Below are 23,617 nucleotides of genomic sequence, written 5' to 3'. Positions count from 1 at the left end.
CAGTCTCATTCATTTTAGAGAGGCTTATTACCATGTCCTCCATAGTGATGAATTATTCCATTATATGACTTTGGGAGACTACTAAGTCATGTAGAGCAACAATCTGTGTTGGAAGAAGAAGCTGTACTGTCCCACTCCCTTCCGTTGATGAATTCATAGATCACTGATGTCTTTTATACCTCTAAAGCATTTCCTCCCAAAGACCCCTTTAAGATTAAAATTATAGGTATTTAATTTCCGTTTCACAGATGAAAATCCTGAGTTTCAAGAGTTTGATAGTCACAGAACTAGTATATACTGGACATAGGATTTGACCTTGTTTAATTCTCCTAAGGCAAATGTTCTTTCCAGTGTACCATAACTCCCTCTCAGGTCCTGACTAAGTCATTCCATTTTGAGAGATATTAGTCAATGGAAACTTATGATAATATGGATGTCTTACAGGACATGATTTTTCTCATGAAAATAGCATCAAATTACTAATTTGTAAAAGGTTGATCAACGTGGATCCTGATGAAACATAGTTAAGAATTCATCAAAACCTGGGACCAGCTGACCTAAAAGAAGAGTAAAGTGAGAATTCATTAGATAGCTAGTTATGGGGAAGGACAACCTAGTAGTGCCCCATATTGTACCTTTAACTTTGGGGAGCCCAGTGATGTAGTGGACAGAGAACTGAACTGGGAGTCAGGAGGATGGGAGTTTGAATCCAGCCTCAGATACTTGCCACTTGCTAGCTGTGTGACCTTGGGCAAGTCTCTTAACCCTGATTGCCTGTCTCTAGTTGTCCTGATTCATATCAGATAGCTCTGGGAAAGAGGCTGGTGATTTAGCACAGCACCTACTCATTCAAATCTAATACATGTGCTTATCATAGCATCATCATCATCATCTCCCTTAATTTCAGGTCTTCTCCATGATGATTCATCATCATCATCATCATCACCTTAACTTCTAAATGAACCGAAAGAATCCATTCCTCAGAAATATTTGTTTTCTTCTATAGATTTAAAAATTCTTAAAACCTTTGCTTTTAGAATTCAATTTCTTCTCTCATCAAAACAATAGAATATGAATCAGCCATCCATTTGTAAAATACAGTAGAAACCTGAGGATCAAATGAGAAGCCTGGGTTTGATTTTCCATTGAAGATGTTTTCTCCATTATCTATTGAAAGAATCACCTACAGTTCTTGATAAGAAGGTAGGGGACAGCTGATTGGGAGCCCTGTGCAGCTGTTCTTCATCCATTGTGGGTTATCTGGATAATGTAATGAGTTATTTCTTTTCCTGTCTGCCTAATTTTAGAGCTCTCTAGTGTCCACAAGCACAAAGTGGTATGGTACCACAAGCCAAATCAGAATGCAAAACACTGCACTGTTAGCAGACACTCATTAAAAAGCTTCATTTTGAAGAGGAGTGGGATCATTAACCTGCCAGGTTTCCATCCACTTTGGGGATGGGTCCCACAACATGCTGGTCAGAATGGTCAATAAATATGCTCAGAAGGAGAAAAAGAGATGATGAAAGGGAAAAGAGAAGTGATATGAAATGGTAACCAAAACCCTGTGCCAGAATCCATCCAAAGAACTGAACAATGCTAACGTAACCAAAAGGCTAGTCATGGTTGAATCGGAGGATAGTACAGTGATCAAAGATGCAGTGATGTTGATAGTGGTGGTGGTGGTGGGAGCACATTTTTCAGCATGACAAGATTACAAGTTATCATTGAAGGATAATATGTCTTCTGCAAGGTCTAAACCAAAAACATGCATAGAAATAGAGATCTGTCTATTATAGTTTTCAGAGATCATGGTTATTTCTAATGCTCTATTAAATGCTCTTCTCTCTCCCTTCTGTTGATTCCAATCAGTATGTGTCCCATATTCATCTTGATTTGAAATGTAGGTTTGCATAAACTGCTTGTAATAGCAGAGTTTCCTCTCTGGCATCAACTCAACCAGAAGACATTTGAAAAGTTTCCAGTAAATACTAAATACAATTTGTTTGCCATTCCCTTCTCCAACATGATTTACAGATGAGGAAACTGAAGCAATATGGATTAAGCAACTTGTCCAGGTGTATGTCCATTGTCATACAACAAGTAAGTGTCAGAGACTAGATTTGAATTTAGCTGCCCTTATGGTATATAATGGGTGCTTAATAAATGTTCATTGAATGAAAATGTTTATTGAATTAATAAGGAACAAGTTTTTAGTGTAACATATGTTCCAGGGCCTGTGTTACGTGCTTTACAAATAGAATCTCATATGATCCCTATCACATAACAGTGTGATAATGATCTAAAACTATCACAATTACACATCTGCTCTCTGCCCCCTAGACTCTTGTATCCCTCTAGGGCATTTTAGTCCCAATTTGACCTAGGAAAAATTCATTAAAAAACTGATACATGTCAATGGAACATGACCATATTTGGCCAATATACAGATGTGGGTAGTGCTTATAGCACTGTGCCTGTAGAAAGGAAGACTAGAGTTCAAATTCTACCTCAGATATTTATTAAAAGTGTGACCCTGGGCAAATCAAGTAACTATTTTCTGTCTCAGTTGCCTCATCTATAAAACTGAGATAATCCAAGTTTGTTGTGAAGAATAGCTGAGTTAATAGCAAACTGCTTTGCAAATAAAGTTCTATATAAATTCCAGCTGTTGTGGTTACTATTGCTGTTGTCCTTCACATACTTTTTGACCCTATCATACCCTGTAGAGTTCCACTTCTGGACTCCCTCATCTTTCCCAGGCAAGCATTGGAAGGGTGAAAGACAAGTAAGAAAAAGGAGACAAGTAGTCCATCTAGATCTCCAAGTAACCCTGTTATTTACCAAAAAATCTGGGCTTAAAATACCTTTCCACTCTCTCATCCACTCCTACTCCCATGGCAATTAGCTAAACAAGGTTCTAATGCTCAAAGGCACCAGGTACTGATAATCTACAACATTCCCACACACACCAGTCCCCAACAATATCCAACATAAGTACTATTTTTTCTTGCTTCATCTAGGTACATTGTAGCTCAGTCTAAAGAATCAATGTATGTGTGCCCTTGTGTAGATTTGGATTAGTGCTCTCTCCTCTCTAATACCACCCCAGAAATTGGAAGAATTTTCTCATTTTCATGTGGTCTTTAGAATCAAATGACTCTCCAAGGTTATTAAACTCAAGGAAGCTATTTTGTTGGCATGTTCTTTCTGGGCTGGGAGTTGTTGCTTCAGCACATAAATGTTATAGGCAATAAGGGTCCATAGACCATGGACAGCTCCAGGAATATATGCCTTGCTTCTTTTCAAAGAGGACCAATGACATCAACAAATATCTTGACTCTTTAGTGAAATGAATTTAAGTGATCAAGAGTTGGATAAGCTATCCTCAAATAAGGGAAGAGTTATCTTTAAATAAAGGAAGTGATTAGTTAGTTTGGGAGGGAAATGAGTCAATCAGTAAGCACATATTGAGTACCGGTTTAAGTATCTATTCTCACTGAGCTAGTGCTAGAAATGAAACAGTCTCTACCTTCAAGGAGTTTATATAGAAAACATGGCATGTGTGTATGTAAAATATGTTGAAAATAAATGGGATTTTTTTTCAATTAATATCTAACTTTTCTAAATTTAAGAATTTTTTTAGCATTCATCCACATGCATATGCATATTTTAAGTTACATGATTTCCTTCCACCCTACCTTCCCATCCCCATCCCCTCAGAGGGGAACAGCAAGGCAAATATTGAACTACACATTTTTATTTAACATGTTTACAGATTAGTCATTTTTGGTATGAAGAATTAGGATCAACAATAAAGAACAAAAATCCATGGGATTGGGAAGAAATACATAAGAGAAAGTTTTAAAAGTGTGGTGTTCACTCAGATTCTGTAGGGTTTTTTGTTTGTTTTCTTTTGTTTTTCTTCCCCCAGATGGGGATAGCATTGTCCACAGCTGGTCTCTTAGGATTCTCTGAGCTATCTGAACTGCTGAGAGAAGTTGCATCCATCAAGATTGATCAACTCACAATATTGTTGTTAATAGGTACAATGTTCTCTTGGTTCTGCTCCCTTCACACAGCCTCAGTTCCTGTAATTCATCCCATGCTTTTCTAGACTCTCGACTCTGACCATTCATGGCTTCTTATAGAACAATAATATTCCATAACATTCACATACCCTAACTTGTTCAGTCAGTACCCAATGATGGCATCCCTTCAATGTTCAATTCAATTCCACTACAAAAAGAGTTGCTTGTGGGGCATGTGGGACCTTTCCCATTTTTAAGATTTCTTCTGGATATAGATCTAGTATTGGAATTGCTGAGACAAAAGGTATGGTCATTTTTATTGCTCTTTGGGCACACACACAGTAATTTTTTGAGGGATGGACTGGAGAAAATCTTAATACCTTAAAGCCTCAAGTAAGGTCTAATGTAACCTGACCTTTCATTTGGTTTGGATAAGAATAAGAGAATCTAAAACTCACCTATATGGAGGAAGGGAATAAAATCCAGGCATAGAGGGCAGACTAGCAAAAGTATGGAAATGAGTCAGATGTGAGAAAGAGGAGGTCATTTTGGCTAGATCATGGAGTTGGATGGGGGAGACCAAAAATGTAGATTAGGAAAGATTGTAATGGGTTTTAAAGGTCAAACAAAGAGAATGTTGTCCTAAGGACAATTGGGAGCCATTGGAGTTTACTGAATAGGGAAATGATTAGAAACAATGAGTAGAAGTTGTGAAGTGTAAAATTTAGTTTTAAGATAAGAAAAAAGCCCTACAATTTACAAATCCTTAGGTGTGTCAAAATAGAATGGAAAGCTTCAAAAAGTAATAGTTTCCATCTTCTTAGAGATTGCCAAACACAAGCTAGATAGGGTTTTGGTGAGTATGTTTAATACTGTCTAAGTATGATCTGGACCAAATGGACAGAGATTGTGTTTATTCTGGTTTTAGATTAGGGGACACCATTCCTCCATCCCATATCCTGGGTAGTATCATCCTATTTGGAGCAATTATTTCTGCTAATTGTTAAACTCTGCTTTTGAAACATTGGTTTAAACATTGTGAGTGCTATGTGAATACCCTCTGAATCTGAGGTACTAGGGTAAACCCTGGGTCACCCTAACCTAGTTTTAATTCTCCTTTTGGTAATACCACTTAAATCTGGGAAAGTTTTGTTTGATTTTGAGAAAATATTAATATAGCCATATCATTTTTGTCATAAAATTGATGGATAGGGTCAAGGAGGCAAGGTTAACAGGTTGGTAACATAAGATAATTTTGTTTTATGATGGGAGGAGTGGAGAAAAGGAGGTAGAAAGTTTTTTTTGCCAAAGATCACTTCACTTTCTCAGGTGGAGTCCAGGAAGATACAAGAGTGCTGGTTCCTTTTTGCTCTGATAATACAATTAGATGAGAAGGTACAATCAATGAAGCCCATGCTTCTACCTGAGTGATTTGCAAAGCTACTTGCATTTCAATAATTGTCACAATGTAAGGTTGTTATGTTAATTTGGAAATTTGAAATAAATTCAATAAACTGATTCAATTTTGTATGGTCTTAATGTAATTCAATCCAAAGCACCTGGAGGGGTTTGTAATCCTTTTGCAAGAATCTACATGGAAACCAAGGCAGCCTGAATTGTCTCATACTAGTGTCATCAGAAGATGCAGTGCTTTATTTTAGTATTTAATCAGTTGCTACCATCTCCTCCCCTCCCCCCAAAATAGAATGTTGACTCTGCTTCCTGGAGATACTGTGGGAGGTTACTGCTGATTCCATTACTGTACCAAAATGCCCTCCTTCTGCCAAAATTCAGGATCTCAGCAACCTAGATTCTTGCCTCAGTGAGAAGCCATCATTTGGATTCATACTATGTATTTTGAAAACTATTTAATTATTCCTGTGGAGAACAGAGTGGTAACCTTCTCACATTTAAGGTGCCAGCTGATAGTGTGCTGAGAAGGCAGGGGCTGCCACTAAGCATATATTTTTCAGTGTGTTGTTCCCATTTCCTCACTAACAAGCCTTAGTCTGGTCCTGATGAAGCCTTAATTAAAGGAAATAGTGTAGAGAGACTCTATTTGTATAGCAGGATGCCACCAGCCTTCTAGCCTTCCAGGGCCAGAGCTAAGGATTATCCATTTTCACTTGAGATTGTTTTGTTAGTCTGTTCTCATCTATATTACTTCCAACTTCATTGCAAGAACACATAATGAAGAGACCATTTCTTGACTTTGGAGCATTTTCATGTTTCTTGTTGGTGTCATGCAGTGAGTTTAAATGGAAAGAATGAGATTGAATTAGAAACCAGGTCTTTTAATGTTCAGTTCAACACAGCTTTCTCCCCACAATATCATTGGAATGGATCCTAATAATACCAAGAATAACAGCTTACATTGTTAAAATGTGAGAGGGACATGACAGACAAATATTGGACTTGAGGCTAGGAAGACTGTAAACTCAATCATCACTGGCACCTCCCTTTCACACACCTGCAGTGTCTGATCAGTTGCCTGTTTGGCTGATTCTCTCTCCCTCTGCTTTTTTTCCTCTGCTCACATGGCTATCTTCCCCCAAAGTTCAGAAGCTCGGCACCTTTTCAGTAATCTCTTAATTGTTCTCCCTCCCTAGCCTCTTCCTTTTCTAAATCATCATGACAGAATTAAAGAATTTGAGAATTCTAAGAAACGTTGACATCCAAGAAGGATGTTGGACAGAAAAGAAATATCCTCTGCAACATACCAGACAAATACTTTCTAGGTTTTCCTTAAAAACCTTCAAGTACAAAGAATTCATCACCTTTTGTGGCAGTCCATCCTCCCACATAACTTCATGAGTGATACCCCTAAAATAAAAGTCTGAGTATCACTCTCTTGCTCAATCTCCAGGGACTCCCCATTGCCTTTAGGATGAAATACAAATTTGTCTTGTCCCAAAACGTGATCTGACCCCTCAGATAGACCTTCCTCCACAACCTCCAATGAACAGAATATCACAACCACTATGGATAACTTTAGGCCTTTTATTTCTTATCTTTTCAGGGGCTGGTGATGGTCCCAACCCTAGAGCCATGGAAGGGTGGCAAGGATATCCCTACCTGGGACAGGAAAGCCAAGTCCTTTGGATGTTTGCAAGGAAGTGGCACTATGATTATGTGTTCAAAACTTCTGTGGGAGAATGATCTAGAGAACTTCAAATAGGAGGTGTTGAGATGGAGTGGTGGCTGGGCATGAGGAAAATATGGTGCCATGCTTATTCAGTCCTTGAATTTGAAAAGAAGGGAATTCTAGATACTGGTTTGGGCGGGTAGAATGGGTGAAGATAATGAGACAGGGATAAAAATGATTAAAAAATCTAATGACTTTTATTTCCAAATAATCAGTGAATAGCCCTACAAAGGTTTGTAGGTGAGGGGAAAAGAGAAATCCCTGATCACTTGCCATCCTATATAAATTATTACTGTCCAACCTCTTGAGCTGCTCTGTAAATTTCCAGTGCTATAATATCCTCAACTTCTTTCTTATGCTACATGACTTCTCCTCTACTCCTGTACTTTGAGTGAATGTGTCAATGGTCATTTGACAATGTGCTGAAATTTTTCTTTGATGTTTTTCTTTTTCAGGAAAATTCTATGTGGTGGGCAACAGTTATCATCATTAATCATATCTGCAGTAAGAAAAATGTAGAAGACCTACCAGGGCCCCATCTCTGCTCCCTTCTTCTACCAATCATACAGTTATGTAGTGACTTGGAGAAACTGTAAGACTAGTTTGCTTGCATCTATATTATATTTCTGCTCCTCATCCTCTGTTTCCCTACTTTCCTCCACTAGATAGCAAAATCAGCAAGCTCTCTCTTATTACCAATAACAGTTATTCTTTTAATTTAACTTTTGGGAGGAGTAAGAAGCCATGGGCAGATTGATCTTTTATATTCCTCATAGTATTTTTTCCTTTCTCTTCCTCTTACTACTACCTCGCTCCCCAAAGTTGGTCAAATTGACCCTTCATGGATTTGAAAAGGAGACAAACCATCAGATATAAGAGATTTCTTTCCCCTTACCCAGCCCCAGTGCCTTCCTCTAATGGAAGGGAAGATTACAGCAATGCAGGAAACCCAATCAAGAGCTATGGTGACTAAGCTATGGTTATTTGGGAAGTCATTTTAATTTATATTGTTTTATCTTTTTATTTATTTTTATTAAAGATATTATTTGAGTTTTACAATTTTCCCCTCAATCTTACTTCCCTCCCCCACCCCCACCACAGAAAGCAATCTGTCAGTCTTTACTTTGTTTCCTTGTTCTACCTTGATCCACATTGGGTGTGATGAGAGAGAAATCATATCCTTAAAGAAGAGACAAGAAGTCGAAGAGGTTACAAGATCAGACAATAAGTTATCTGTTTTTTTCTAAATTAAAGGGAATAGACCTTGAACTTTGTTCAAACTGCACATTGTTTTATTTTTGAAACTGGGCAATGTGTTCAGTTCAAAGTATGAAGGATCAATGTTTTCTAATAAATATATTGACTATTAAAAAATAAAGTGATTAAGCCATTCAAACTGTGGTAAATGTATGTGATGGAACATTATTGTTCTATTAGAAACGAGGAAGGAGAGATGGGAATTCAGGGAAGCCAGGAAGGATATGCACGAACTGATGCTGAGTGAGATGAGCAGAACAAGAAGAACATTGTATACCCTAACAGCAATGTGGGGGTGATGATCAACATTGATGGACCTGCTCATTCCATAAGTGCAATAATCAGGGACAATTTTGGGCTGTCTGCTATGGGAAATACTATCTGTATCCAGAGAAAGAACTGTGGAGTTTAAATAAAGACCAAAGACTCTTACCTTTAACTTAGAAAAACAAACTATTACTTTTTATGTAATTTTGCTATCTCTTATATTTTATTTTTCTTCCTTAAGGATATGATTTCTCTCTCATCACATTCAACTTAGATCAGTGTATACCATGGAAACAACATAAAGACTAACAGACTGCCTTCTGTGGGGGTGCAGGGGAGGGAAGGAAGATTAGGGGAAAATTGTAAAACTCAAAATAAATAAAATATTTTTGAATGACAAAAAATAAAGACATTAAATACAAACTCCTCCTTTTGACTTTTCCCAATCCAGCACCACTCTCTCTTTCCAGACTTATTTAAATGCTTAAGCTAGTACCATTCTAGCCAATTTCTTTGACTTGCTGTTTCCCAAATATGACATAATGTGACATCCTGCTATTCTCTAGGCTTCATCCCAAGCTGTGTCCATATCTAGAATATACTCCATCCACATCTGGACCTTTTAAACACCCTTACTCTCTCCAAGTCACCCAATGTCCTTTTTACTAGACACCTTTTCTGATGCCACAATTATAAGTCACTTTGCATTTCTGTTCTTCAGTTGTTGTAGTCATGTCTGTTTATGGGCTCATTTTGGGGTTTTCTTGGCAGAGATAGTAAATGATTTATCATTTCCTTCTCCAGAGAATTTTACAAATGAGGAAACTTATGCACAAAGGGTAAGTGACTTTCCCAGAGTTACACAGCTAGTAAGTATCTGGAGGGCAAATTTGAACTGCTGAAGATGAGTCTTCCTAACTTCAGATGTAGTTCTCTATTCACTGCATCACCTAGTTGCCCTGAGAATCATGCTGTATACCCAAAATTAACCGCTCAATTTTAGATATCTTTTGCATTTTCTTAGTTGTATTGCTCTTCCAGTAAAGAGTAAGCTCTTTGAGGTCAGAAGCTGTTTCATTTCTATCTTTTTCTCCCCAACATCTGGGGAGTGTTCTATCCATAGCGGATGTATAGCAATGCTTCTTGATTTGATTTGGTTTTTCTCCCCCTTCAATAGTTATTCTACTAGACTATTCTGCATGACTTATGAAAATTTTACTGATAGGGGAGCATGCCTAAGTTCCCAATAGATGTGGGTTTACCATCCCCAGCCCTTTCTGGTGACCATTTTAGGATCAATACCTGTACTCATCACCTTCTCTCCCCACCCCCAACTCCAAGGATTCACCATCTGTGCCTCACAGCTTGCTGAGCTTTTCCATTTCCAATTCTACAAAATATTCAAGATCTCATTTACTAGAAAAAAATTCCCTTGCCTCCCAGTGCACTTTTGTTGCTGTCTCTTATTGCTTTTTTTTGGTTGACAGAACACTGAGGAGTGTTGTTTTCAACAGTTCTCTTACTCTTCAAATGATGTTAGGCACTAGACTGTGCTACATTTTTCTACTCCCCCATCATTTCCTCTAGCTACTACACATTTTTCAGTAGTTGACTGCCTAATGAGAAGGAGCAAAATGATGTCTCCAAGACATCCCATGTGCCCGGATCCAATTTTCAATTTAAAAAGTTTTTCTTCTTTTACAAAATATAACAAAATCATTAGTTAAACAACAACGGTATCATAGATGGAATGATAAAAATTATTTGCTTATCCATTCTCTTTAGTGCAAGGATAAATGTGCTGGTTCTCTTTTTCTCTGTCTTGGCCTTTCATGTCCCCTCTCACCATCAGGAGAGTTTTTGAATGACTTTGAGTTTGTGACTCATTCTACCAGTCTGATTCCCTTGGATGCCCTTGATGTAATGTTGCAGGTGTTCTCTAGACATGTCATAGGAAGTTTATGAATAGGAGGGAGCCCAGTTGGGTTCTGCCAGTCAGGTGAAGGGTTTGAAATGAACTAGTCCAGGTACAGAGCTCTCATAAAAGGGGATGAGAGTGGGGAGTATAAGTACTTGTAACATGCCTACCTCATAATAGGCACTGTGCTGAACACTTTCCCCAAATGTTGCTTGTCCCTTCAAGATATTTGTTGTTATTATTATAATTCAAGGACATAGTTAAAGAAACTGAGGCAAACAGAGGTGAAAAATACTTGCTTTCCTGTATCCCAGGAAGTGAAGATGTCAGAAAGCACCTCCTAGTGAACATGGGACATTTCTATTAGAATGTGGCAATAATGGTTAGCTCAGCGTTGAGGCATTCCTGCTCTGTAGCTAACTGGATTCAAAGTTGGTTGAGCAATCAGACCAAAGATTTATGAGTAATGGAGAGGAAATGTGATAGAGCACTTGAAAGGGCACAGTTTGGTGTCAGGAAGATCAAGGGACAGATCTGGATTTGAGGAAATATTAGGAAAGTCATTTATCCTCCCCAACATTCAGTTTCCTCAGCAGTAAAAAGAGGGAGTTTGAGTAGATAGACTTATCACCATTATTATTCAACATAGTATTAGAAATACTAGCTGTAGCAATAAGAGAAGAAAAGGAAATTGAAGGAATTAGAATTGGCAACGAGGAAGGAAGCAATACTTAGAGAACCTGAGAAAATCATCTAAAAAACTCCTTGAAACAATTAACAAATTCAGCAAAGAAGATATAAAATAAACTCACATAGATCATCAGCATTTGTATATATGAACATCAAAGCCAAAGAACAAGAGATAGAAAAATTCCATTTAAAGTAATTATAGATAGCATTAAATACTTGGGACTCTACCTCTCAAGAAAAACCCAGACATTATATGAACACAATTTTAAAGCGCTTCTCACCCAAATAAAGTCAGATGTAAATAATTGGAAAAAAATGTCAATTGCTTATGGTTAAAGTCGAGCTAATGTAGTAAAAATGACAATTCTACACCTTATTAACTTATTCAAGGCCATACCAGTCAACCTATCAAATAACTACTTCACTGAGCTAAAAAACAGTAGCAAAGTTCATCTGGAGCAACAAAAGAGCAAGTATAGCAAGGGAATTGATGAAAATTTGTAAAGGAAGATGGCCTAGCTGTAGCAGATCTAAAACTGCTCTATAAAGCTGCAGTCATCAAAACTGTCTGGCATTGTTTAAGAAATAGAGAAATGAGGGGCAGCTAGGTGGCACAGTGGATAGAGCATCAGCCCTGGAGTCAGGAGGACCTGAGTTCGAATCCGGCAACAGACACTTAACAATTGCCCAGTTGTGTGACCTTGGGCAAGTCACTTAACCCCATTGCCTAAAAATAAATTTAAAAAAATAGAGTGATGGATTAGGAAAGGTTCAAAAGAAATCACAGTATAAATGACTACAACAATCTACTATTTGACAAACCCAAAGATGTCAAACTTCTGAGATAAGAAATCACTATTTGACAAAAATTGTTGGGAAATAATATGGCAAAAACTAGGCATAGACCCACATCTCACACACTATACAGAAATAAGGTCGAAATAGGTACAGGATTTAGCCATAAATGGCCACACCATAAATAAACTAATATACCAGTAAATATTTTATCTATCAGATCTATGGAAAGGGGATAAATTTATGACCAAACAAGAATCAGAACACATTATAAAATGCAAAATGAATGATTTTGACTATATTAAATTCAAGAGGTTTTGCACTAATAAAATCAATGCAGCCAAAATTAGAAAAAAAGCAGAAAACTGGGAAACAATCTTCACAGCTAGGAGTTCTGATAAAGGTCTCATTTCTTTCTTTCTTTTTTTTTTTTTGGTTTTTGCAAGGCAAAGTGACCTGACCAAAGTCACACAGCTAGGTAATTGTTAAGTGTCTGAGTCCGGATTCAAACTCAGGTCCTCCTGAAGGTCTCATTTCTAAAACATAAAGATATTTGCATCAAATTTTTAGAGTCACAAGTCATTCCCCAATTGGTAAATGTTCAAAGGATAGGAATAGATGGTTTTCAGTTGAAGAAATTAAAGTTCTATATAATCATATGGAAAAAATGCTCCAAATCATTATTGATTAGAGAAATGCAAATTAAAACAACAATTAGGTATCACCTCACACCTATCAGATTGGACAAGAGTACAAAAAAGGAAAGATGATCAATATTGGAGAATTTGTGGCAGGATTTGGACATTGATACATTGCTGGTGGAGTTGTGAATGAATCCAACTATTCTGGAGAGTAATATGGAATTAAGCCCAAAGGACAATTAAAAATGTTCATTCCCTTTGCCAATTCCAATTCCATGTTTATATCCAGAAGAAAACATAAAAAAATGTTAAGAGTCCCACATGCTCGAAAATGGTCATAGCAACACTTTTTGTAGTGGCAAAGAATTGAAATTGAGGCGATGCCCATCAAAAGGAAATGGATCTACAAGTTATGGTACATGAATTCTAAGGAATATTATGGCTCCATAAGAAACCATAAATGATCAGACTCTAGAGAAGCATGGAATGACTTTCAGGAACTCATGCTGAGGGAAGGGAGCAGAACCAAGAGAACAATGTGCACCTTAGCAATACTGTGAGATGATCACTGATGGAAGCAGCTCCTCTCAGCAGTTCAGAGAGCTAGGACAACCGTATCAGACCAGCTATGGACAATGTTAACCCAATCCCAAGGAAGAAAACCAAAAACAAAACAAAAAACAATAACAACCCTTCAGAATTTGGAGAACATGTTATAAAAATTATCTCTTTCCCTAATTCCTAATTCCTCATAACAAAAATAACTGGCTTCTTAACATGTTTTTTTTTGTTTTGATTTGATTTTTTTAGGGGTTTGCAAGACAAATGGGGTTAAGTGGTTTGCCCAAGGCCACACAGCTAGGTCATTATTAAGTGTCTGAGGCCAGATTTGAACTCAGGTACTCCTGACTCTAGGGCCTGTACTCTCTCTCCACTGGGCCACCTAGCTGCCCCTGTTAACATGTTTACCAGAAATATGTATGGACAATGCTACCTGACTGTTTGCCTCTGAGGGGAATAGGGTGGGGAGGGGAGGGTGGGAGAAGACTTCATAACTTCAAATTATACACATGGATGTGGATGAAATAAATAAATTAAATACAAAAAAAGATTAGAATGCTTTAATGGCAGACTCTCTTGCATGGCTAAAGGAATATGAAACTATATTACAAATATAGTTGAGACTATCTAGTCATTTTTTGCAATAATGGGAGTAAAGGTAAAGGTAAAATCTATTTGCGTATGTATGTGTGTGTGTGTGTGTGTGTGTATTCAATTTATATACTTAAGACAGGGATTTTTAAGCTAGCATCCATATAAAGGGGGAGGGATGTCTAAGAACAGATTTCAGGAGATTTATGAATTTAGTTAGAAAAATATCTTTATTTTCCCCACAAATGCCTTCTTTTAAAATGCTATACATTTTATTTTAAGCCTTTAATACATTATTCTGAAAAGAGATCTTTGAATTTCATTAGACTGCTGAAGAGTTTCAATACACACACACACACACACACACAAAATCCTTGGTTTAGAGCTTCCATTTGATTTCCAAATACAACTTTATAGCTTCAAACTGAGTTTATTCTTTCCAAAATTCAAATAATTTCACTGTTTTATTCATTTAATAATGACAACAATAATAACTAAAATGTACATAACACTTTAATGTTTTGTGATATGCTTTATTCTGTTACTTATTTGGCCCTCACAATAATGCTGGGAAGCAGACACTATTTTCTCCAGTTTAATAAATGAGGAAACTGAGGCCAGAGAGGTTAAGTGACTTAGCCAGGGTCACACAGCATGGAGGCAGGATTCAAACTCAGGTTTTCCTGTCTCCAAGTCCAACAGTTTCTGCATGATGACATTATCTATCTAGTCCATTTGACAATGTTTATTTAGCACCTATAGTGTGGCATACTAGGGGAGCTGCAAAGCCTAGATAAAACATGACAGCTTATATTTTATATAAGCTTATATTTTAAGTAAATAATTGTACGCACAGATAAGTCAGATTATTAACACAGAGTTGGATAGAAATTCAGTTGTTTTGACTTATTGTCTCCCTCCTTCAGTTGGAACTACCAGTTTGATCATGCTATTTATTTTAGGACCATAATGTCTAAGAGGCAGATCTGTGTGATTTCAGCAAAAGAACTCTGCAATTTTGCAAAGAATCATTGAGAAGGGTCTGACTGATCTTTACTCTCCTCACCCTCACATCAGAACTACCTTGTATCATTTAGTAGATATAAAAAGAATTTGTTGAATGAATAAAAAAATTAATGAATAAACTTAACAGAGTAAAATTATGTGACTCTTGAAGACCATATAATGAGCTGTACTTTGTCTATAGCATATAGCTATATGATGCAGTGGATAGAGTATCAGCACTGTAATCAGGAGGACTAAAGTTTAAATCTCAGCTCTTCCTTAATATACAGGGCCATCTTCAGCCATCTTAATTATTATCTGGCCACTGGACCCAGATGGTTCCAGAGAAAGTGAGGTTAGTGACTTAGTATAGCACCCCCTCATTCAAATCCAATTCACATGTTGTCATGAAATCACCCTAATGTCATGGAGTTCTTTGAAAATGAAGGACAAACATCATAATATCATCATCATCTATTCACAGAACTTCATTTAATTTAGTGGCTCTTGGAATCTTTGAATTGAAAAGAACCTCCAACATGATAAAGTTTAACCTCCAGTCCAGACAATTGGTTATCCAGAATCAGTTGGAATATGTTTTAGTGATAAAATATTCAATATCTCAAAAGGTCATCTATTCAAATAACTTACATTCTCAATGAGGGGAAGTGGAGTGGGAGGGAGGGAGTGAATTCGGATCTCAAGGTTTTAGAAATGAATGTTGAAAATTGTTTTTTGCATGTAACCAGGTGGGGGGAAAATCAAATAAAAATTAAAAATAAAGGTTATCCATTTTTAACACTGGGAAGCTCTAATTATTAGCAAATCCTTATACTACATCTAAAGCTGCCTCCAAATAAATTTCACCCACTCGTCTTAATTTTGCCCTTTAAATTAAAAAAAAAAGGCATCACCCTTTTACTTCTCCAATCTTCAACTAAATTAGTCAGGTCAGATAGCTATCTCTTCCATTTTAGCAGAAAATACTACATGACTCTTGGCTCCCCAAAAGTCACAGTATTTCACTGTTTGTTAAATAAACAAGGCAGCCAAGAAATAGAGTAGATAGAGTAGAGTAATAGAGTAAACAGAGTAGAATCTGGACCCAGAGTCAGAAAGACTCATCTTCCTGAGTTCAAATTTATCCTCAGACATTTACTATTCTTTGTGGTGAGAATCTCCCTGGTGTTTAGAAAGAAGAATTATATAAAAATGTAAAAGTCTTTGATCAAAATAGAATACAGTCCACATCGCTTCAAGATTATCTGGGGACTCCACAAGGGCCCACCCTGGTGGTCAGACAGTGGACCCGCAGAGCATCTTCTCCAGTGTGGTGATGGAGGACTCAGCCCAGCCTGGTGGACCACCAATGAGGACATGGGGAAGCTTGGGGAGGGCCTCGCTGTTGCTGATGCTGCTGCTTCAGACCACACCCCTACAGAGCAAGGCCAGGGAGCACCCCGCCCCAGCTCCACTTCTACACCAGAGGTCAAGGGTACCCTGGGGAGGCAGCCCAGATGCCATCCTCTGACCACTCTCTGCGCCTCAGCAAGGTCAAGATTTCTAAGGCAGCACTTTATTGGGAAGGAACAGCTGTCATCCATGGAGAATTTAAGGAACTAAAATTAACCAATTATCAAAGAAAATAGTTGGTTTTCTTCTTCTACCCGTTTGACTTCACTTTTGTGTGTCCTACTGAAAAGCTGGCTTTTGGTGACAGAATGGAGGAATTCAAAGAGATAAATACTGATGTGCATGCTCTGTTGTTTCACAGTTTATCCATTAAGCATAGATCAATTCCCTTCAGAAACAAGGCAGCCTTGGGCTAGATTTCTCTCAGATTTGACACACCAAATTTCAAAGGATTATGGCGTTGATCTGGAGGATTTAGGCCACACTCTGAGAGGCCTTTTCATTATTGATGATAAAGGAATCCTATGCCAGATTACAGTGAATGACCTGCCTGTGGGTAGATCAGCAATGGAACACTTCCTTTAGTCCAAGCATTCCAATACACCAACAAACATGGAGAAGTCTACCCCACTGGTTGGGAGCCTGGTAGATCAAACCTGAGGAAGTTATGAAAGCCTGGTGGCCAAAACAGAATCTGTAATTCCGGATTCAGCTAGAAAACCAAGTATTTTGATAAACAAAATTAAAATGTTTGCTCAGGTTATGTCTAGTCCAAAAGCTACAAATAAAATTCTACTCGTTTTTGATACTAAAAAAAAAATATTATCGGGGGAAATGGTACTAGCTTGAACCCTCAGCTAAATAAAGAGCATTATAGCTTTAAGCCTGAGATTCATCTGTATGATATCTTACCTTCAAAATGCCCCTTCCAAAGAAACCCTTTTACTTTTCTGAAAGAGATAAGACATCCAATTCTGAATGGGATTTAATAACAGGAGAATGAGGTTCTGTGTTCAGTTTCTGGTTTTCCACAGGATTTTAAGTCACAACAATTAATAACCAAAGAAAAAGAACAATTAATAACATGATGGTGTCTTTCCCTCTCCCCCAAGCAATCTGACATTACATTGGAATTATGCTCTGCAGACTGACTGTTCCATATTCATAAGAAAGCCCCCAAACTATGCAAATGTTGACCCATCTCCTCTGAAACCTACCCTCCACCTTCTGTTTGCAGCTTTGAGAAGTTCTCTTTGAAAAATTAATTAGAAGCAATGATTGCCTCCATAAATTGTGCTATCCTTCCATAAGGCTCATGGGCAGGGAAATTCAAGTATAAATGATTAAGAAAATAGCATGTCCTAATTGCCAGAACTAAGAGAGGTAGTGGTAGGAAGTCAAATGGAAAAATTTCTTATCCCTAGACCTGTCCACCTCCGAAACAATACATAAGATAGAATGAAAGAAGTTATGAGGTCTCTAAAGCTAGAAAGTTAAGAGGACTTCAAAGGATTCCCAGATGAAAAAGCTAAGAAAAGACGTGACTGAAAATAATGAATGTGGTTTTGCAGATTAGTTCCTACCAAGAAAAGCTGCAGGAATCACTCAAGCCTGAGAATATGCACAAAACTTGAACCCAGGGCTGTAAAAACAAAACTTTTCTGGGTCAGACTGAACTCAAACAAAATTCCTTCTACATAGGATCTTTTTTCCTTAGAGATTCTATTTAAGGTACAACCTCAAAGTTGGTCCCTCATTTTCTTTTTGGTTTTGGGTTTTTTTTTTTTGTTTTTGTAGGTTTTTGCAAGGCAAACAAGGTTAAGTGGCTTGCCCAAGGCCACACAGCTAGGTCATTATTAAGTGTCTGAGAGCGGATTTGAACCCACGTACTCCTGACTCCAGGGCCAGTGCTTTATCCACTACGCCACCTAGCCACCCCTGTCCCTCATTTTCAATAAAAATCTTAATCTATATAGAGCAAAATTCCTGCTACAAGATATCATATTCCTAGCTTTCAGACTTCCCAGGGAAGAGGGCTGCATAGAAGATCTAATCACTCCAAAGTATGCTCCAAAAAGTATCGTTCTTAATCTGGGATCTTGTTTTTAAATAATATTTTGAAACTGTACCTTAATATAATGAGGTTTTCTTGGTTATCCTTAGTGTTGCATTTTTTTGTATTTAACAACTTTAGGATCTGAGGGCTTCACAAGGTTGCCAAAAGGGTCCATGACAAAAAGTTAAAAATCTCAGCTCTAGAGGCTGTAAGCTTTTCCACATTTCTATTCAGGTTTCAATAAAATTGATATCAGCACTTCCCATGCAAATGCATCACTTTGTCAGGTAATGGAAAATCTCTGAACCTAGGACCAAATCAAGAATATTTCTTCAGAATATTGAAGTAACTTACGCACCCAGAACCTCAGAGCATCCATGTAGAGCACCTATAAGGCCACCCCACCCCCACCCCCAACCACTTTAAAGAAAAAAATAAGGCAAACAAAGGGAAGGTCATTTGCAAAATGGGAACAAGTAGTGTCTGGGACAAGATTTGATCCCAGGTCTTCTCCATTGCTAGTTTAACAATTTATTCCTTATACTTTTAGCATAGTGAACTATCCATTAATGATAGTCTATCTGCTATACAAATTTTGTCAAATGGCACACACACACATATATATATATACATAAATATATTTATATATACATACAGACAAAATCAGTATATTATTTGTATTTTTAACATGTAGAATATTGTTTCACCTTAAGTCAAACACAATAACATCCTTTTAAAACATAATTGTAAAAGATTTATCTGTCTAATCATATAACTTAAGGTCAAAGAAAATATTATTTGGTTAAAAGGAATTCACCCCACAGACATTTAGAAAAGTAAAATTTTGTATTCCACTCAGTGAGGTTAATATTCTCAAACATTTAATTCTGAAGTAGATTCAATTGAAGGACTAAACCAAAAGGACAGCTCTCCTACCCTAAAACAAAACAAAATTCAACTTTGATAGTTTAATCTTTTCAGCTGGTCTGACTTTTTGTGACCCATTATTGTTTTCTTAGCAAAGATATTGGAATGATTTGCTAAGCTCTAATATGGCTACAAATCAATGAATTTCTCTCTAGAAACATTTTTGGTTCCTTAATGATACAGAATCCTGAAAAGAAGAAACAGAGAAAGATCATCAATGTCCCAACTTTCAGCCCACATCTGATATTAATCAAGTCTATGAAATGACTTCCTACAGACCCAGCTTAGCTTTCTCCAAGCCCTGGGCACATGGGCCTGAGGTTATTGTCACAATTGCTTCTGCAGCATGCCAATGCAGAAACAGAACTGGACTGGGGAGTTAAATTTAGCTGCAATCTCAGTCATTCTGTGGCATCTCATTACAGAGAATGTAAGTGGTAATCAAAAATTCAATTAATAAAGATTTGAAAAGACTTAGAGCCTCCTTCCCCCTACTTTTAATATAAATGAAAAATGAATATGGCCATTTAAATAAACAAAGCAGCCCTGGGACCCAAGGCTCCCTGATCGTAACCCTCAGCCATTGCAGGGGGTTCCTGGAACATCCTGGTCCAGTGATAGGATCTTGCCAGTTTTATATCCTTGTCTTCTTCCACCCTCCTGATGATTACTGTGTCTGAGTGATGCCACTGGTGGTGCCTTGTATGGTACCCTTCCAACTGCTCCTGCTGACATTTCATTTACTACCTCAAGGAAAATATCAGATTTGAAAAAGTACCCCATGGTTTTGTTCTCTAAAGGGGGAAAAACAGACTCAATGAAACAGATTTCTTATTCCCCCCCCATGGAATTGTTCACTATTGTTAAAAATTAACAAAAATATGTAAAAACATAAGAAGAAAACTATTTTAGTCTGAGAATAGGTAGGGAAATCACTGAACTCTAAAATTGAAAGTGATCCACCTAGAGCAGCTTAATTTTTGGAATTGGAGGCAGGACAGATATGAGTTCAAATCTTATCTCTGACATATTATGGCTCTGCAACCATGGACCTCTCTGAGCCTGTTTCCCCATTTGTAAAATGAAGATAACAATACCCAGAGGTAGTATAGGATCATCAAGCTAGGTCTAGAGAGAACATTAGAGAACATGAAATTTAACTTCTTCATTTTACAGTTGAGAAAAGGAAGCTTGACTGATCTGCCCCAAGATCACACAGGCAATAAAAAACAGAGGAGTTTGGGGTGAGGCTCAAATGAGATAGTGTATGATGCTTGTCCTTCATCCTGGAACAGGACCATGACATCAGGGAGGTGTTGCACAAGTACCTGATTTGGATGTGAGTGAGGGGGGGCTGTGCTAAGTCGCCAGCCTCTCTTTCTCCTCCAGTCATCTGGGTCTAGTGGCCAGATATGGATCAGGAAGACAGGAGATGGCTCTGGATATGAAGCAATCAGGGTTAAGTGACTTGCCCAAGGTTACACAGCAAGTATCAAACATATGAGGCAGGATTTGAACTACTATTCTCCTGACTCCAAGGCCAATGCTCTATTCAAAGCAAATTTCTAAGTCTATTTAAACATAAGTTACTATGATTAATTGTTGTGTATTTTTATTCATATCTAATCCAATCTTTTACTTGAGGAGTAAGGAAAATGAGGCACAGGTTAATTGACTTACCATTAGTTTCTCAGTTGATTCACTGAAAGATAAAGAAAAGGATCTGTTCCTTCCTCCCAATCTAGTATTCTCTAACACCCAGAGAAAGAAAAGATTATAAAAATAAGAATTCTATGTTTCCTTACAATTCTAAGCCTATGTTCCTAATTGCCTCCAGAAGCTTAATCCTAGGAGGGTTTAAAGAGTGCATCTCACTCATCTAGAGGATACTTAATGTAAGACACAGCTAGCAACTTGAACGACCATGAAACACCCTGTACTTTCATTAGCCACTTGGTTGGTTGGTCCAAGATTTGCATAAGAAGGCCTATTAGGGTAAATTGAGAATTGCTATTGGGAAATCTAACCCAAAGGGAGTGATAGCAGATCAAATATCCACAGAAGGAAAAAAGCAAGAAGAATTTTTAAAGTTTTGATGTGTTTTGGTTTAGATTAGAAAGTTTTTAAAGATTTTTGCTTCTTGTGAGCAGACCTCTTTCAGCAAAGTAAAATTAAATGTATAATATAATGATGTCTTCTGAAAGTATATGCAAAACCACATCTGTAGCACCTTCCCCATGAATTTTAATTAAAAGAAATCTATTTTCTCTCTATCCCACCTCCACCCCTTTGACATGATCTTGGACAAGCCAATGTAACTTCTGGATCTTGTACAACTTTGAATACAATTTTGGTGGAGAAAGACGTAAATGCTAATTTTCATTCATCCCTCATGAGAATGGGGAAAAGAAGACTGCAGTGATGAACCAATTATTCTGCTAACCACATCTCTTTTAATGAAAGGAAAAGGGAATTGTCACATTAGAAAATGACTTCATAGATGGTCAAAACATCCATTACTATTGCCTTTGGGCTCTTCCAAATTCATGCAGTCTTTGCCCAGAGGTTATTGTGAATATTCAGTGTGGAAATATATTTAGAGCACTGTTGAGATTTTAATCATTAAGCAAAAGAAGTTGACTAGAAAAGTAAAAAAGGATTTTTTATAGACATTTTAGTCCTAGATTTTTATTCCTGGCAACAGTCCATGTTCAAATACATAACTTGGACTTTCCTCAAAATACCTCTGAATTCAGAAGTCATTTGACCCTTAAATGTCTATTTCAAAGATGAGGTATCCGCCTAAGTGATTTATGCACAGTCACGGAGATAGGAAATGTTGTACCTGATCCTCAAACAAGCCATCTGACTTGGATCCCAGTGCAAGGCAGAATGGAGTATGATGAGTGCTATGACCTTAATTCAGTCCCACACTGATATTTCTTAGCTGAGTAACCCTGTGAACCCCCAGTTTCCTGAATTCTAAAATGGGAGTGATATCAGTAACACTTACTGTTTAAGTTCCATTGAAGATCTCATGGAATGTCTCCAAAATGCTTTGCAAATCACAAAGCACCATTTGAACTTATCACTAGTGTTCCAATAGTTATATTTTCCTAAATTTTTCATGAAGTTTCCCTAACAACTATAATGTTGGGGGTTTTACTGGAAATTCTAGGAGGAAAAAAATCATCAACCTTATTCTCAACATTGTATATTGCAGAATTCTCCCCCATCCTCCAGGGCTGGACAAGTGTATTAGTTGCAGCAGCAAATGTCAAATTTATAAAAATGTCTTTGCTTTTTGACTGCAGTCTTTCAGAAATTTTTATTTGTTTTTGCCTAGGTCCCATCTCCTATCTTAATGATTAGTTGATATTCAAGAGAATGGTGAAGACTGTTCTACAGAAGAATACAAGGGCATGCATTGCTGACAGTGAGGCCACTATAGGAGCAGAAGGACATAGAATGGGCCATAGCTGGCCCTCCATTTAGTAAAATGGAGATTCTATAGGCATGGGGACTATGGAGATGACATCAAAATGGAAGATACTTTCCTTCAAACACCAGGAATTATTTTCACATCAGATTTCCAGAGAGAATTAAGATCGATGCTAGCAATAAAGCCATCCCAAATTGGGAAATAAGTATTCTTACCAGAGAACGAGCATCTGGCCCTTGACTTTCACTAGTTTCATGTGGGATATTTCTATCCTAGCTTGAGTAATGGAAAATTGTAGACAACTTCCACAGAGCAGAACAGGTTTATTGCCATAATATGGGATGGGGGACCTATATAAAATTAGAGTTATTACTAGAAATTCTTTCAAACGGGGTTAGAAATTTGAGGGGATAGGTAGAGATGGCAAAGATAGGGTGGCAGCATGGAGAAGAGTACTACTATACTGGTAGGCCAGACCAGCAAAGAGGGCAATCCAAACAATCACTTGTGTCAGGAATCAAGGCAAGTAATCCTTCAGGGAGATCCACTTGTGCCCTGCAGGGGTTGGAGAAGGTTAAAACAGGTCCCTAGGTCAGGGACAACATGGTGATGGATCCCTGGAAGTGAAACTGGGCAAGAGAGCAGGGTCTTGCTTTAGTTTCTGCACTGCTACAGGGAGGAACCTTAAAACAAAGTTCCAGTGACCCAAACCTCTTTGTAGTTACGGATAAAATCATTAAGATAGGCAAAAGCCCAACCTGTAACAGAAATTTTTCTTCCATCTAGACACATAACTGCCACTGTCTTCAGCCTAGAAAACAATTCTTCCCTCCCTTCTTCTGAGACTTTGTTTTCCCAAGAGCTAAGCAGGTTCAGGC

General features: G+C 37.6%; 1 pseudogene; it reads left to right on the top strand.

Annotated features, from left to right (window-relative positions):
- LOC141494006 (peroxiredoxin-4 pseudogene) overlaps positions 1 to 16,985 on the top strand; it is a 97,535-nt pseudogene extending 80,550 nt beyond the window's left edge.
- Positions 16,986 to 23,617: the final 6,632 nt, after the last annotated feature.

This window comes from Macrotis lagotis, chromosome 7 (genome assembly GCF_037893015.1).
Source record: "Macrotis lagotis isolate mMagLag1 chromosome 7, bilby.v1.9.chrom.fasta, whole genome shotgun sequence".
Lineage (NCBI taxonomy): Eukaryota > Metazoa > Chordata > Mammalia > Peramelemorphia > Peramelidae > Macrotis > Macrotis lagotis.
The sequence above is the reverse complement of the archived record's forward strand: the minus strand, read 5'-3'. Positions and strand labels throughout refer to the sequence as shown.